This window comes from Lipophrys pholis (assembly GCF_963383615.2).
Source record: "Lipophrys pholis genome assembly, chromosome: 7".
Lineage (NCBI taxonomy): Eukaryota > Metazoa > Chordata > Actinopteri > Blenniiformes > Blenniidae > Lipophrys > Lipophrys pholis.
This window is the reverse complement of record NC_137638.1, coordinates 16765879-16780834: the sequence shown is the minus strand read 5'-3', so window position 1 is coordinate 16780834 and position 14956 is coordinate 16765879.

Here is a 14956-nt window from a genome sequence, read left to right as displayed (position 1 = left end):
GACAGCAGTTAAATCTATGTATTGTATTTTGTAGCCTCTGTTCAGGCAATACCTTCATCAGCACAGAATGATAAAAAGCCATCTGCTGAGATGCAATTGGCGGGGCATTACAAATACTGATAACTTCTTTATAGTAAAGATGTTCACTGTATGCTAACAGGAAAGACCATACTGGGAAATACTCCAGGATTATTGTAAGGTAACAGCAAGAAATGACTATAAAAAAGCAGTGAGAGTCAAAGCAATGTGGAAGAAGATACAATGCTGACAGACACCAGAGAGAAAGACGAATTGAATGAAAGCAGGCAGAGGAGGAAAGACGCAAGCATGAGCATAATGATGGGAAGAGGTTAGAGGGAAAAGAGAGTGCTGCAGAGTGATAGAATGAAAGAGTGAGGAAAACAAGGAATCACAGGCTGGATTGGAAACAAAGACGGAGGAATTAAGAACAGCAGTTTTGCCGTGAGTAACGGTGAGCTTTAAAGAAAGACTGTGTGTAAATCAAACAGAGACAGAAGCCAAGCTCAGCTGGAATAAAAACACAAAGGGACAAGAGACTGATAATGAGGAGAAGTAGGAAGGAAAGGTTTGCATTCCCATTACTTGTCTGTGATGAATCATGGTCCATTTAATTATGCGATTAGCCAACACACACATGCACACAAACACAGTTTCTAATGATAGTATTGTGGTCAGCCATTAGGCTTCACTCTGACAGACTAATAGAACTTCCTATTAGAGCCAGCCCTCCTCTCACAATAGAAAACGGCTGCTTTAATTACTCAAAGATTTCCTCCAAATATGTTGCCTGTCGGAATCCCTAATGACTGTGACTGGAACATTACAGGGATCCATTAGGGAAAATTTCTTTCCCCCCAGCGTGCGCAAGTGCAACTCAGAGGCGAGGAAAACAAATTTCACCTCTCATGTGGATGTATTGTTGCAACACACACGCACGCACGCAACACACAGCTTGTGCAGGGATGCTCTGTGTTGACGGATGGACCATGTACACTGACTATAGATGTGTATGCAGTTCCAAACATGCCAGGAGGTGTGCACAATGCCACAGGTGAAAAAACTTTTAATGTCAGATGAGTGTTCACAGTGTACAGTCTCAAAGCATCACACCTTCATCGATCTTATCGACTTATTGCCATTGGTACAATTAAAATGCTTTACAAGAAGGCACACATAAAATATTAACATATTATTATCACAAAGTTAAAGTGAAGTGATTTTAAAAAGCAGATAAAAGCTGATATTGAGACAAAAATATGAAGGCAGACGACAAAGTATTTTGGAGGTAAAGATGATAAAATGGCTATTACTTATCACATTTTAATCTTTCATTCTTTAGCACCAATAGTTGCGTCTCAAAACGTGTGAATATAAAAGAAATGTTTTCGTTATATATAAACTCAAAATGGTGACCAAAAAATGCAGTATTCCGTTTATGTGCCTTGATGAAGGCGTACACACAAAGTAACACTTTGGAAGTAAGTTACTTTTTCCTTCATTCACTGCTGCTCCTATTTCTCCTCTCTTACAAATCAAAATGTTCCTCAAAACACAAGTTTAATTCAAGGGAGATTGATCTTGTGGCAGGATTTATGAGACTGATAAGTATAGTGAACTTAAGAACAGTGAAAATGCAGTTAATTGCAAACCTAGTAGAGAATCTATCTCACTCCACAGAAGATAAAGCAGTCGACTGCGTCCTCTCTTGAAGCATGTGCATTCCGAGCTCTCGCAATATAAACAGGCCAACAGGAACACAAATAGGCCTAAAAGCTTACGTCTACTGAGGCCTTTGTGCATCGCTTGCAGACTTGAGCTGAAGGCAGTTTTTACACGGTGTCTTCTGTGTGTATTTGTTCAGTATAAATAAACATCAGGAATTCAGTTTGTACATCATACAGTATGGGTGATTCATTTCCTATATATCTCGGCTTTCATTTCAGTCTTCACATTCATGCATAACTGTAAGTTCAGTAACTTTCGAAGATAGTATTAAAAAAAAAAAAAAAACTTTTTTTTTTATAAATAAATCTCTTATAAGTATCATATTTTACTAAACAAGTGATGTGGCACTAATACTTCAGTGTTGAAGTAACTGTGCATACCACTAAATTACAATACCATAAACTGTAGAGAAAGTCTTGTTTTGAAATTTCACATTAAACACTACATTCTTTGAAATGTAGAGAAAGTCTATTAGAGGGTAAGCAATCTGTTTATTATCCCAGAATGTCTTTCTATGTTTCATATGTAAATCCTTTAACCATCGTTCCAGGCTGCGATGCAACGCCACAGAGTAATAACAATGGCAACAATAAAGGTACACATTTTAATTCACTTGAAAGAATCACCTCTACATTTTGATTTAATATAAATACAATAAAGTGCCTGCGGCCACTGTAGGTGCATAAATAACAATTGTTCATTTCTGTTATGTGCATGCGACTGGCCACTTTCACACGGAGGCGAGAAACTATTCATTAACCTTTCAGTTAAGTCTGGCTGACTCACAATGAACTAACTGTTATCTCTGTCACCCTTTGAGAGAATAAATAAAATTGCTTTCTGGATTTTATGTAGCAGTTTTATTGACCGCCATATGTTTTTAGTCCTCCATCCAATAGGAAGCAGCTCCGGTGAGTTGTCAGTGATTGTTTTTGTCACTTGCTCATTATTTCCACGTGTTGTTATGTACAGTGATTGCAACCAGCAGCGGAGATGCATGCTCTGGCTGAAGTCTCATGTTTATGTCCTTTATTCTATTTCGTTTCTTCTCGCATGTCCCAATGTAATGGTGTCCAAACACCTTTCACATGCAGTCACCATGGTGAGGCAGGGCAGCTTGCCATTTCTCTTGAAAGCTCTTTTCGGCTCCAATAAATCAGTCCAGAGATAAATGAGTTGACTATAAATGGGGCACATCCTATATCCTAATTGAATACAATCAAATGCATTTAATTAAACAGTTGCTTATTTATTTTATTATTTTTAAAGCAAAAACGCTTTGGCACTTGGTATGTGGGCCGGCTCATATGTAATGTTGTGTGGGAGCAGTCATGACTGTTTTTGTTAGACTGCAGGGCAACACGCTGTGTCCTGTGTTTTTTTTTCTAAAATTCAAGTATTTCAACACTTAAACCAGCACAGCAGCAATCTTGACTTGTTTGTGTCAGATTAGCCAAACCCGTTGGGTTGTGTTTTTTCCACTTTTTGACTCTCCAAACACAGAAGGTTTCCCAATAGGTCTTCATGATTGTGCATGAACTGAAAAATGGTGATAAGTAGATGATTTGATTATTTTTACCAACTGACATAGAGTTGTCATCAACAGTTGTCAGGCTGCAAAACCAACGGTTGTTGTGTTGTGTATGTCTCTATCAATGTTTTGTGTATTTGTATCTTGTAGCTTACGAAAAGTTCATTGGTTATAGATGCTAAAACTTGACATGAGTTATAGCAATGATAGATGACCATAAAGTGTTTGTTTTTTTCTGTCTCATTCTTAAGGGATGTTACATGTGAAGTCTGTCTTCCCCCAGTCAGAGGATACTACGGTGGTTACACAGGTCACCCATTGTGTTTTGTCTCTCGTCTGTTTGTCTTAGCGACGGGAAAAGATGACATGGCGTGGCGAGGGTGGGTGTTGGTTGGAGGTTGTCAGAGGAGACACAGGTCTGGGACACCTTCTGTCACGATATTGTCTGCCAAGACCTTCTCCTTATGGGAGCGCCCCCCTCACCAGGCTTGGCACCACTTTTGAATCCACTCTGTTTACAAATGAAGACACGCTGTTTTCTTGTTTGTGTTTATGTGGTGTCTCTTTCAAAATCGTGTCCTTGTTAGCACTTTCAATTTGTCTTCGTGTTTGTTGCTTTCCACTTGGCTGACTCTACTTTAATTGAATACCAAGGAGGACCTTCTATAAGATAAGAGACCTCAATGACAAATTATAATCAGCAGAAGACGATTAGCAATGGTTTCTTTTTTTTTTTATTCTTTTTTTTTTGCTCAACTGATGCAGAATTTAAATATGGTGACAACAACAAAATAATCGAGTGATCTGAATGCTTGGTGAACTTTGATTGTATTAAATTAATTATATTTCATGTTCTCTGAAACCGCTTCTGTTTTATCTAAAACACCAATACACAGAGCAACAAAACTTTGGTACAGAGTAATTTAAGTGACTTTGAATGTGGCATGGATGTTAGTGTCAGAAAGGCGGTTCTGAGTATTACAAATAGTGTAACTCTATGTACTGGAATTTTTAGAGAATGTTCTGAAAAGGAGAAAGAAAAGCAGCAATTCCCTGGGTGAAAATGCCTTGTTGAGGTCGGAGGAGAGTGCTCCAAAATCATAGAAAGGCAATAGTAACTCAAATACCCTGTTGTTAAAACTAAGAAATGCAAAAGACAATCCTTAACTGCACAACACATCAAACCTTGAAGCTGAGGGGCTCCAGCAGCAGAAGACCACACAGAGTCACTCCTGTCAGCTGAGAATGGAAACTGTAGCTAAAGTTTGCATGAAACGTCAGATCTCCCCTGCCTTGTATCAATGGTTCAGGCTGCTGTGTCTTGGTGTGAGGGATACTTTCTTGGCATGCTTTGAACCCTCCAGTATTAATGAAGCATTTGTCCCACAGTTGACATGAGTCCAATGTGTCAGGACCAGTGTACTTCCAAGCAGGTGAACACACCAAGTTAGAAAGCTCCAACCACCTCAAACATCTGTCTTTGATCGTGATGATTCAGAGGGCCTTCATAGTCTTTATCCCTCCCTTTGTCCCTAACCCTAACCTTTAGATGTAGTAGAGGAAGAGATTTACATCATGAATGTCCAGCTAACAAATTTGAGTGCCAGCAGAAAGCCAAAGAAAACCTACAAACCATAATCAAACCATTGTCTTCTTGCTGTGAGCTCAGCACGCTTACCAGACAGAGATGGAACGTACCTAATATTTCAACGACTGTAGCATTTTGGAGTTGTACTTAATTACACATAAAAGCAAAAAAGAAAAGCTTTTACATTAACAATTGATCAGATATTATGTGATGCCATGCATGCATTTAGATGTCATGAAGATTAAAAGAATAAAGTTTTTTTTGGCTTCAAAAGTGTGATTCTTGCATTTGAATATTTAGTCGAATTGTCAGAGTACATAGGTAAATTACATAGACTACACAGTGCAAATACTGTGAGTGAAATTACAATAATTACGTTTTTTTTTTTGTAAGTGATTACTTTCACCTCAGTAACTCCTGTGGCCTTGTGTTTAATGTGCAGTGCTTTTAAATGGTTGCAGGATGCACAGTTTTGGCATGTTATAAGTTGCTCCAAACACACCTAACCATGTTTGTGAACAGGAATCCAGGGAGGGTCAATAAATTAGTGACTGCTTTAGTTTGTCATGTAATGTTGTATAGCTGTAATATCCAGTAACTATGGCTTAAATTGCACGGGGGTGCTTGTCTCAGTGGACAGTTTGTGTTAGACAGCTCAGTACTTAAGGTTTCGAAAATATATACCCCAAAGTGTGCTTGTATGAACAGTTTAATTTGATTTAAAATACAGGTAATCAGTATAGGTATTGTAATTGTGTCAAAAGTGTGAGAAAATGCAGTGAGGGAATTGGCCAAATTACAATACCTGCTGCTGTTTCAGCAGCATGTGGTAAGTAGAACTAAGTAGAAAGTCAATGTTCTTTTCATATGCCTCTGCTAATTATGACATGAAACATCTGACTGCAACTTTAGAAATATTTTTTATTCCAGCGCCGTGTTCCCTACTGCAGCCCATTGACATGTAAGCAGCGTGCCACTCAAACTATTAGGTTTAGGTTTGCAGCTCAGCCATACCGAGGCATACTGATGATCCTTTTTATCCATAAATTTCAGAGCTGTACGTCTCCAATAACTGCAAGTGTCACATAAGCAAAAGAGGGATAAAATAAATGGCCCTGCAAAGATTTCTGTATTACTGAAATACAACAGAGTAAAGGTGTATGCATCAGAATGTGTTGAAAGAAGTTGCATTTTCAAAAATGTGCTTGTCAAAGCACTATGTGAAGAACAACTTCACATGCTGGTTTGTGTTGCATAAGCATCACAGCGTCTGCTTCTACTTCTTCTTGAATAATCTCCTTATGTCTGGTTTCACTCTGAAACCAAACCACTGTCAAGAACTATGAATGTGTATTGTGCACCTGTCCATCTATTCGTCTTATGCTGACTTTTCAAGATTTTAAGCACATCTTGCCTACAGCGTTCTCTCTGCATATGTCGCATTCACCGTGGGTTATTGCTTTAAGGTTTGAGATAAGACTTTGTCTAAATAAAATTTGTTCTTAGCCTGTAGTTTATAATGATGCTGCAATTTTTAATGCGCTGCTGAGGGGTCTTCTTTTTGTATTTGATGTGTCATGATTTATGTAGTATGAGGAAACCAGCTGCACTGCAGTAAGAACTGCGTCTTATTGTTGCACAGTAACAGAAGATTTACTGTCTGCTGTGTTCTGTTTGCATTTGACTACATAATCGAACGAGCAAAACAAATGTGATTAAAAAAAACTGGAATTAAAATATGACAGCAAAATACATGCAAAACCTCTTTGCTTGTAATTCATTTTTTAAATAATACCACTTGAGCCTTTTCAGTACGAAGAAAACTTCACATTCTCCTTTTTGAATGATGTTCACACATCGACAGCAGCTCCTTCATTCCAGGCCTGATTAGTATCTTCAGGTATTCCCTCGAGGCTCTCCACAGCCTCACAAATCTTCTGTAACAGGAGTGGGCAGCTTTCGTATACTGTGAATACTCTCACTACAGTCTGCTCAGACTTACTATTATTGCCACTTGACTACATTTGTTGGAACTGATGGTAATCATTGAATGTGTATATCCAAGGGCCTTTAGGTTCCTTTCTTATCTGACAAAGATCTGCAGGGGCTGGTTAATAAGCGAATCATGGATCTTTGTAAGCGAGATGTGATAACCAGACTTTCCATGTGTAGCTTGCCTGGTAAATGTTCGATTTTTATTTGTTTAAGGAAAGAAAAGCAAGAATCCAGACATGTTGGAGTGCAGGGACGAGTTCCTTCATTGATGCCTGGCTGTATAAAACACGTTGCGTTACAGTCTATTTTATCATAAACAGAGTTTTGTACTGAACTTATTCTTAGTGTCTCCCCCAAAAACATTTGTTGTTTGTTATTTTTTCTACCCTTTTCCTCCGCTGTTTTTTCAGCTAAATGGGATGATGGAAAAAATACATGGTCTGAAATGCCTTGTCAATTCACCTCTATGTTTATGTGATGTGAAACAAATTCCAGCAGCACCGGGGAGAGATAGTTTTTATAGAAGTGTTTATGGCTCATTGACATCCTGTCGCTGTGTTTATGAGTCAGTATGCCCGTCACACCACTAAACAGTCTGCCTTCCTCAAGGGCATCAGGACCAATCAATATATACAGAACCGGAGTTTAATAATCCAGCAAGACATATTCTCTGAGGCTTATTGCTGCGTGCAACTCACCCCGTCGCATAGGAGACAAGCGGTCGCTGTTATTTTTCATAATGGTGACAATACATGGGCGGGACTGAAACCACATGCAGCACATCATTTAGTCTCTGTTACAGCAAACAGTTACCAACAATTGCAGGTTACCACACAGAAAATGAGAGGGTATATTCAAAACAATCCCCTGGCTTCTTTCTTCCACAGCAAACAATGGATGTTTTTATAAATTATGGGATTCTTTGCATCGTCATAATAGCAGCAACAATCAGATGTGCACAGCTTGCTTGTAATAACATAATCTCATATCCCTGGTGGATTTTTCTCACTAATGAAAAGTGTTATGGATAGAACAGATGCTCTTAGACTAATAAGTGAAAGGCTTTAGCTTCAGCACACGGGATGGAACAAACATTGACTTGAGCAGAGTCAAATGTGGAGCCATCACATCGGACCAGACAACAAACAATTCACAAATCACTTTATGCAGCAGGATGACCTTCTGAAAATTTGAGGGATATAAAACATACCTGGCTGTGTTTCCCATTGTTCCACTTCAAATAAATGGATCACTTCATTGTGTTGATTAGGAGCCTTCTGCTGTCCCCTTCTCCATTGACAGAGGCGTGATTGCTGGAGCTGGTGGCATGCTTTGGTAATACAAGTGAAATGGCATTGTGACAACTGTGATCTAGCTTTGATTCCAGTAACTGCTCTCCCAGCAGGGTGAAAATGGGCCTCAGCTTAGCCTTGTCATACAACAAAAAGCACTTAGCGGGAATGCTTATGAATAAAAATGCCAAGGCAAAAAAACAAGCTGCTCCAAGACAAGCTTTTGACAAGCTGGCAGTCTGCCATTTTGATTATCTAAATTCACCGCTAAAGAGCTATGAAATATGAGGAAAACTATCAAATGACATCTCCTTGGCAGCCACAGGAGATGTAACTGTTGTGTATTTGTCCAGTAATGACTTCTCTCTCTCTTGTCAGGATGACCTTATCCACCCCTTATCGCCAAAGTGTGTGTCAACTTGTGATTTCTGAGTTGGAGATGTATAGATTAATGTCTCGCCAGATTTCAGCGACCGGCGCACAGTTTCTTGCAGTTTTTCTCAAGGGGAAGCTTTGTAACCGTGTCTAAAATACACTCACAACTTTTGAGGAGTGTGACTGTCAGTCTGAACATCTCCTCAAATGTTTTCAATGCGACGGAGGCTGAAAAGTCCATAAGTGGCTCATCATCACACCATTTTTGTTGGACTTTGAACACATTTACTTGAATACCAATCGTGTTCGCCCAACAAACCCTTATGGGAACAAGGCTTAGACTAGCACCACCAAAAAAGATGAAGTTAATGAAAAGATTTTACTAACCCTATTAGAAGGTAAGTCACAATAAAAAAAAATACAGAAAGCTGGACACTGAGCACAATACAAGTGAAAGAACTGTTAAAGTCAGATGTATAGACATTATGCAATATTTTAAACACTGCTGAACATGTGAAATGCTAAAAAAAAAAAAAGAATAGAGGCAAACGCGTATGTGGTGGGAGTTGGTGGTAATGATCAAAAAAAGCCCTAGAGGCAGGATTTAGGATGTGTAGCCCAACTATAAAAGAGAAGTTAAAAGTACAACCTCTTTGGGAAGACACAGAACATAACAGTTGTGTCATAATTGTTTAACTCGTGCCTTTTGTGATGACTGTTGGTTTTGCACTGGGTTGGTACAAATGTAGTGCCCACGAAGTTAATTAGGTTACTTAGACTGGTTTGTTTTATGCACACTTCTTGTTCCCACGTGAGTGGAGTGAGTTGTAACAAGTTGATGATTGCAAAGTTGTTGATTCATTCATGCATATAAACACATTCAGTAATTATTTTGATCCCTTCATTACTTACCATGGTAGTTCATCTGACCCGTTTCTCATCTTTAGGTTTAACACTTTGTGAAGAGATTCTTACCATTTTGAAGTGTGACCACAACCCCAGCTTGCTTTGATTTGAGTGTTATGCTGCATTGCCCCAAATATAGAAACTATGTATAGAAAGCTGCAGCTTTGAGTGGGTAACTGTTCAGTAAATATAGATGTGATTACTCTCAAACACACTTAGGAGTTGAAAGTCAGCACTTTAAACTCCAAGCCACTTTTTCATTTTAAATCCAAAGCACAGGGGAAGCAACTAAACTATGGAAAACATATTATTGTCCCTGTATTTTCTGGCTTCTCATCAGTATTGGCTTTTGCTTTTTTCAAATTCTTTCAAAAGAACCAGTGGAAATGGGATTTGTTTGAATAGGCTCTTTTGAGGTTTCTTAGCATTGCTCAGACTTTTGGGGAGATGTTTTTCTTGTGTTTTGAGGGAAATTTGACTGGCTCTGGAACTACTGCACCTATAAAACTTATTGAAATGGTATATGCGACCCAGCTGATCAATTACAAAGCTCCAGACAGTCATTTCCCACAAGGGTTCACTGGCACTACAGACTTAAAAAACCTCAAGAGCAACAGACCAGATTTAGACCTTCGCTTTTAATGCTTAACATGTTCCTGGTTTTCCATCTTCATTTGCTATTTATCATCCCTTTTAGTGCATTTTGAAGAAGTCATTGTGCTCTTTGTGCACATGCAGACTTTGAATCCAAAACCCGAGGTCCCCAGGGTCTAATGTTCACCGCTACACTAAAGAGCCCTATGTCTTTATACAAATGGTTGACTCAGCAGTTTCTCAGAAAACTATTTGTCGTATTTGACCGCATCTCACCTCTCCTGGGTCATTTTCCCTTCTCTGCTGAGTGGGTGGATGTTTGCAGGCTTTTTTTTTTCGCACAAGGGGTCCCCACAAGGGCACGGGGTGATGAAGTAATGATTTATATTTACTCTTTGGTAAGCACAATTGCTGTTTTACAGGCTCTCATCTTAGCTTGTTAGTGTGCAGCTCAGTCTATAGCATGTCTGAGAATTCATCCCACAGCAGGGAGAAATGAGCTGAATTGAGTTATTTTAGGTTGCTCGCTGCTCACAACAGGAGGGTGGAAGATCAAAGGAAGTTGGACTAGTCTAGTCTGCAGGCCATGCAGGAGATGATGGGCTCATTGGTCTGGTTATTAACAGAATGCAAGGATGGAGTGCCTGGTTAGGAGAAAGTTGCTGCTCTCAGTTGACCATGGGGAGTCTGAAAACGAGAGGAAGAAATGCTGATTATGTGGAGGTGTATCAGCATTCTCCTCTCATAACTTCAGTGTGCTTACCCCTGCAGTGCTTCTGCGAGACAGATAAAGAACTGAAACAATGCCCTGACGATTGGAAAATGCCAATCTTGGAGGCTCCAGGGTCATCTTGATCCTACCGTGTGCTCTCTCACAGGTCTGACTGCCATGCAGTGAAAAGTACAGAGTTATCTCTCCATTTCTGAGCAAAATTGTCCTTTTTTTCAGCCTGAAGGTTCTCAGGGCTGTCTACATTATCTGAAAATGACTGTCTGAGCTCCAGGTTGCACTTTTCATCATCTTTATCTTCAGGTATCTCCTCGTTCTATACTTTAAAGTGAACCAAGAGCACTTTAAACATCTTCATAGAAATGGGTCAAGACATTTGGCCGCCAAGTCACACTCATCAGAGACTGGAAAACACAGGAAGGTTCCGGCATGTACAAAGCACTTTGTATTTTTATTTTTAGGTCCATACCAACAATCGTATTTGTCGGGTTTAACGTCAAGTGTTCATGTTAAACATGTGCCCATTTGTTTCTTTCACTTGGAAATTGGAATTTTTTATTGAATCAAGTGTGGGGAAAAAAAAGTCCAATTGCCTCTTCAAATACTATAAATTCATCTAAAACCAGGATACCATTTTAACCCTTGAGCTTGCAGTGCAGGAGAGGATGCTTCTGAAATTGTTGTTGACCTGGTGAAACCCAATCAATAACCCGAGCTTGTAAAAGAAAATGGTGTTGAATACCGACAGCGAAGTGATCGAGGAAGAAAAAAAATAAAAAATAACAAAGCAACTGAGGAGCAATGGAAGATTTTGGAGAGTTTATAACATAGATGGGAAATTAGCAGCAAAGTTGAGCCTGCAGACTTTGTAAAATGTTGCTCTACAGTGGCAACAGATCAGAGGGCTCACCTGCTGCTTTACCATCCAAGCGAGGCAAGAAGAGCCACCGAAAACCAGAGTAGCAGTATCAACCTTTTTTCACTGGTGCTTCTTTTTTTTTTTCGTTTTCCCACATCCAGCCTTGCCAGAATCTTGTAAAACAGGCATTGCTGATGGGATTGCATAATTTATATGCAAGAAAAGAAACCGGTTGGCATTGTTTTGAAATGTCTGCAGAAAAGTGACAGAACTGGAGCCACAAAATACAATTCCAAGTCACACCACAGTCTGAAGACTCGGTTACCCAGGAAAGTATGCAGAAATCACCTAATGGTAGGAGACTCTCCCCAACTACCACCAGATGGGCTTCACAAGGGTGGCAGGTGGGGTTTATGTTAGTTTGAAAATGTTTGGAAGGAACATTTCAATGGCAGCAAAAACTTTTCTTAAAAAACAAAATCTACATTTCCGTTTTGGGTTTTTTTCACAGCAGATTGTTAGTCATTAAGATAATATGATACCGATAAAAGAGCTGCATTCATATTTTAAATATATATATATATATATATAAAAATAGAGCTAATAAAACAACCTGTCATAGACCATCAGTCACACATATTGATGTTAAAACTGCTCTCAATGATGGATTCAAAAATATGGTGTTAAATTTGATACATAAATAAACTTACATGAGAAATCAGGGGAATCGAGCCAGGAGCAGGACAAGGGGACACATTTGTGTGGAGTTTTATTTGATGTCTCATAAAACGAAACCACTTCCAATAATCGTGTTTCTGGAATGTGACGCCTATATATATTTCAGACCTCCATCAAGGACAAATTGCTTGGATGGCGAAAGTCAGATTAGGTTTTCAAGAAAATGGATCTTTATGTTCTCCACTGCATGTTTCTTTAGTCTCCTCGTGTCTCTCACTCTTTCAAATTGGCTCCACCGTCCATCTGTTTACCCGTCTCTCTCCGTGTCGGCTACGCTTACACTGCGTTCACTCCTTTTTCCTCTTTCTCTCACTCCGTCTTCCTCTCCTCTCTCCTCTCGTTCAGATATCAGTCATACTTCAGCTCGGCTGGGTCGGGCCATGACTGGGTAGAGAGGGGAGGTAATTGAATTTCTCTCCTAGAGTGACTCACATCAACACAGACAATTCAGACATAGCGAGGCGCGACGTAATAGACAGGGAGGGCATCGCGTCGGCTTAGAAGCGCAATTAACTACAGGGGGACACAGACGCTTGAAGCCTGAATAAGAAAGCAAGGGAAATAAATGTGACGGCACTCTCTCCAATTTTACAGTCCATGTACTCGCGGTTCTAAGACTGATATGTCATTAGAGCAGCTGCTCCTCAAGTGAGAAGAAATCAGAAAAGGCTGCTCTTTTTCCTGTTCAGGTCAGCAGTGTTGGAAGAGAAATGTTCCCCGTTTGGAGACATAAAGACGACACTACTCATTTTCAATGGACCACAGCGAGGAGCAGTTAACTTTCACACAGTTGTGATTAACTCGCACTTTAGTCCGTCAGTGATGACAGTTGAGTGTCGGGGTAGTCGGCTCTTACTTGGATAAGTCCATTATGTGGCATAAAGAATCGGATTAGGCAGATTTAACTCATGTAGTTCCAAGATTTAACCCCAACCTCCTGCTTTTCGCTACAAGAGCCTGTGTTAGTTGTTTTGTTTCTGCAGTCGTCGCATCTACAAAACTAAATCAGGGATAAACACCAAGGCCAGTTTGTGGAATCTCAACCAAATAGTTCAGTCGGATTCAAATTGTTGACTCACACACAGGAGTTATACTATATTTATACAGAAAGTTCTTTGAACTCGAACTGTTGCAGAAGTTTCCATAAATGTGTGGCACTTGTCGGTTGCTTTACTTTTACTCTTCTGTCCAGTTCATCCTAAACCAGCTCCAAAGGGTTTCAGTATGGAGACTGTGCTGGCCACGCCAGGTTTAGAAGCTTATTATCTTCTTGTTTTTAACTTAATTGTACCTTCGATATTACTTTACTGCTTAACAAAACAAAAAAATTCATTCTTGTGGCAAGGACTGGACAATGAGGAGGCATGGTAGAGCTTAAAAACCCCCAACTCAAAACAGATATGGATGACAATTCTTTGACCCGTTGGGGATCTTTTTGTGCTTTTCTGATAGTAGTCTAACCTTTTCCAAAGATTCTAATTGAAAATACAGACGTATTGTGAAAGCAAAAAAATATATTTGCTTTGTATGTTCATTCCAGGAGTGCCTGAGCAACACTAACTTCTCGGAGGGCCACTTTATCGATTGGGGCATTTTCCGTTGGATTAGAAGAAGATTAATCATCCTTCCTGATACTAATATAGGGGCGGAGTGTGATTGCGCTTGAACAAATGCTCTCTGTGGCACTAAACCAGGGAAGGATGTAATATCCCATCTATTGTCTATTGATTGTGGGAAAATGAAGGGGGGGAAAAAAACTTTACTGCATTGATTGGTACAAGTATTGATCACAATGTGAAATATGATCATTCCAATTCCAATGGAAAATTTAGCTGCTGAAAATACAGGTTGTTTATTTTTAACAGTCTGAATGAGGAAAAATGTGTGTTTCACTGCATTTGAACCTAAATGTGATCAAGCAGAGTTAAATGAAAAAGTTGTTTGCAAAGATGGGCAGTGCAAGAAACTCAGATTAGTCAAACATAAAGGCTCTGAGAGGAAAAATAAAGATCTGAAAATTTGGCTGGTCCGCCTTGGCAGATCAACATAAACTGCGAGATAATGAGGTTGAATCAGCTCAGCATCTTTCTTGGTGTCCTCATTATACATTTTCATCAACCTGCCAATTGATTACAGCTGCTGCTTTACAAATACAGCCAAGATTAAGATATATGAAGTAATCAACACTTGCAAGGAGTCGCTTGTATTTTTTTTTTTAAGGCACTCCATTTATGGTTCCAAAAAAGAATGAACCTGGGTGGGGAATAATGAGTAGTTCTTTTCTTGACCATTTGCAGTGTGTGTTGCCGCTGCTTGACACCATGTGTGCCTCTTAAATGACCACGCCACTACTTTTCAATGAAGAGTCGTTCAGCATAAATAAAATGCAAATTATATTCAAGGAGACTATGTGTAAACTCTTGATATTACGAAGATGCTGACTCAAACAAATTGTGATTTGTTGTCCTTTTGATCTTGAAGGTTACCATGAAAGTTCAAATGGAGAAAGACATTGGGTTTTTTTTCGTTTCGATTATATATGATCAAGTACTAAATGTAATCATGCATCACGCAAAAAGGATAATATCCATACAGTCACTGG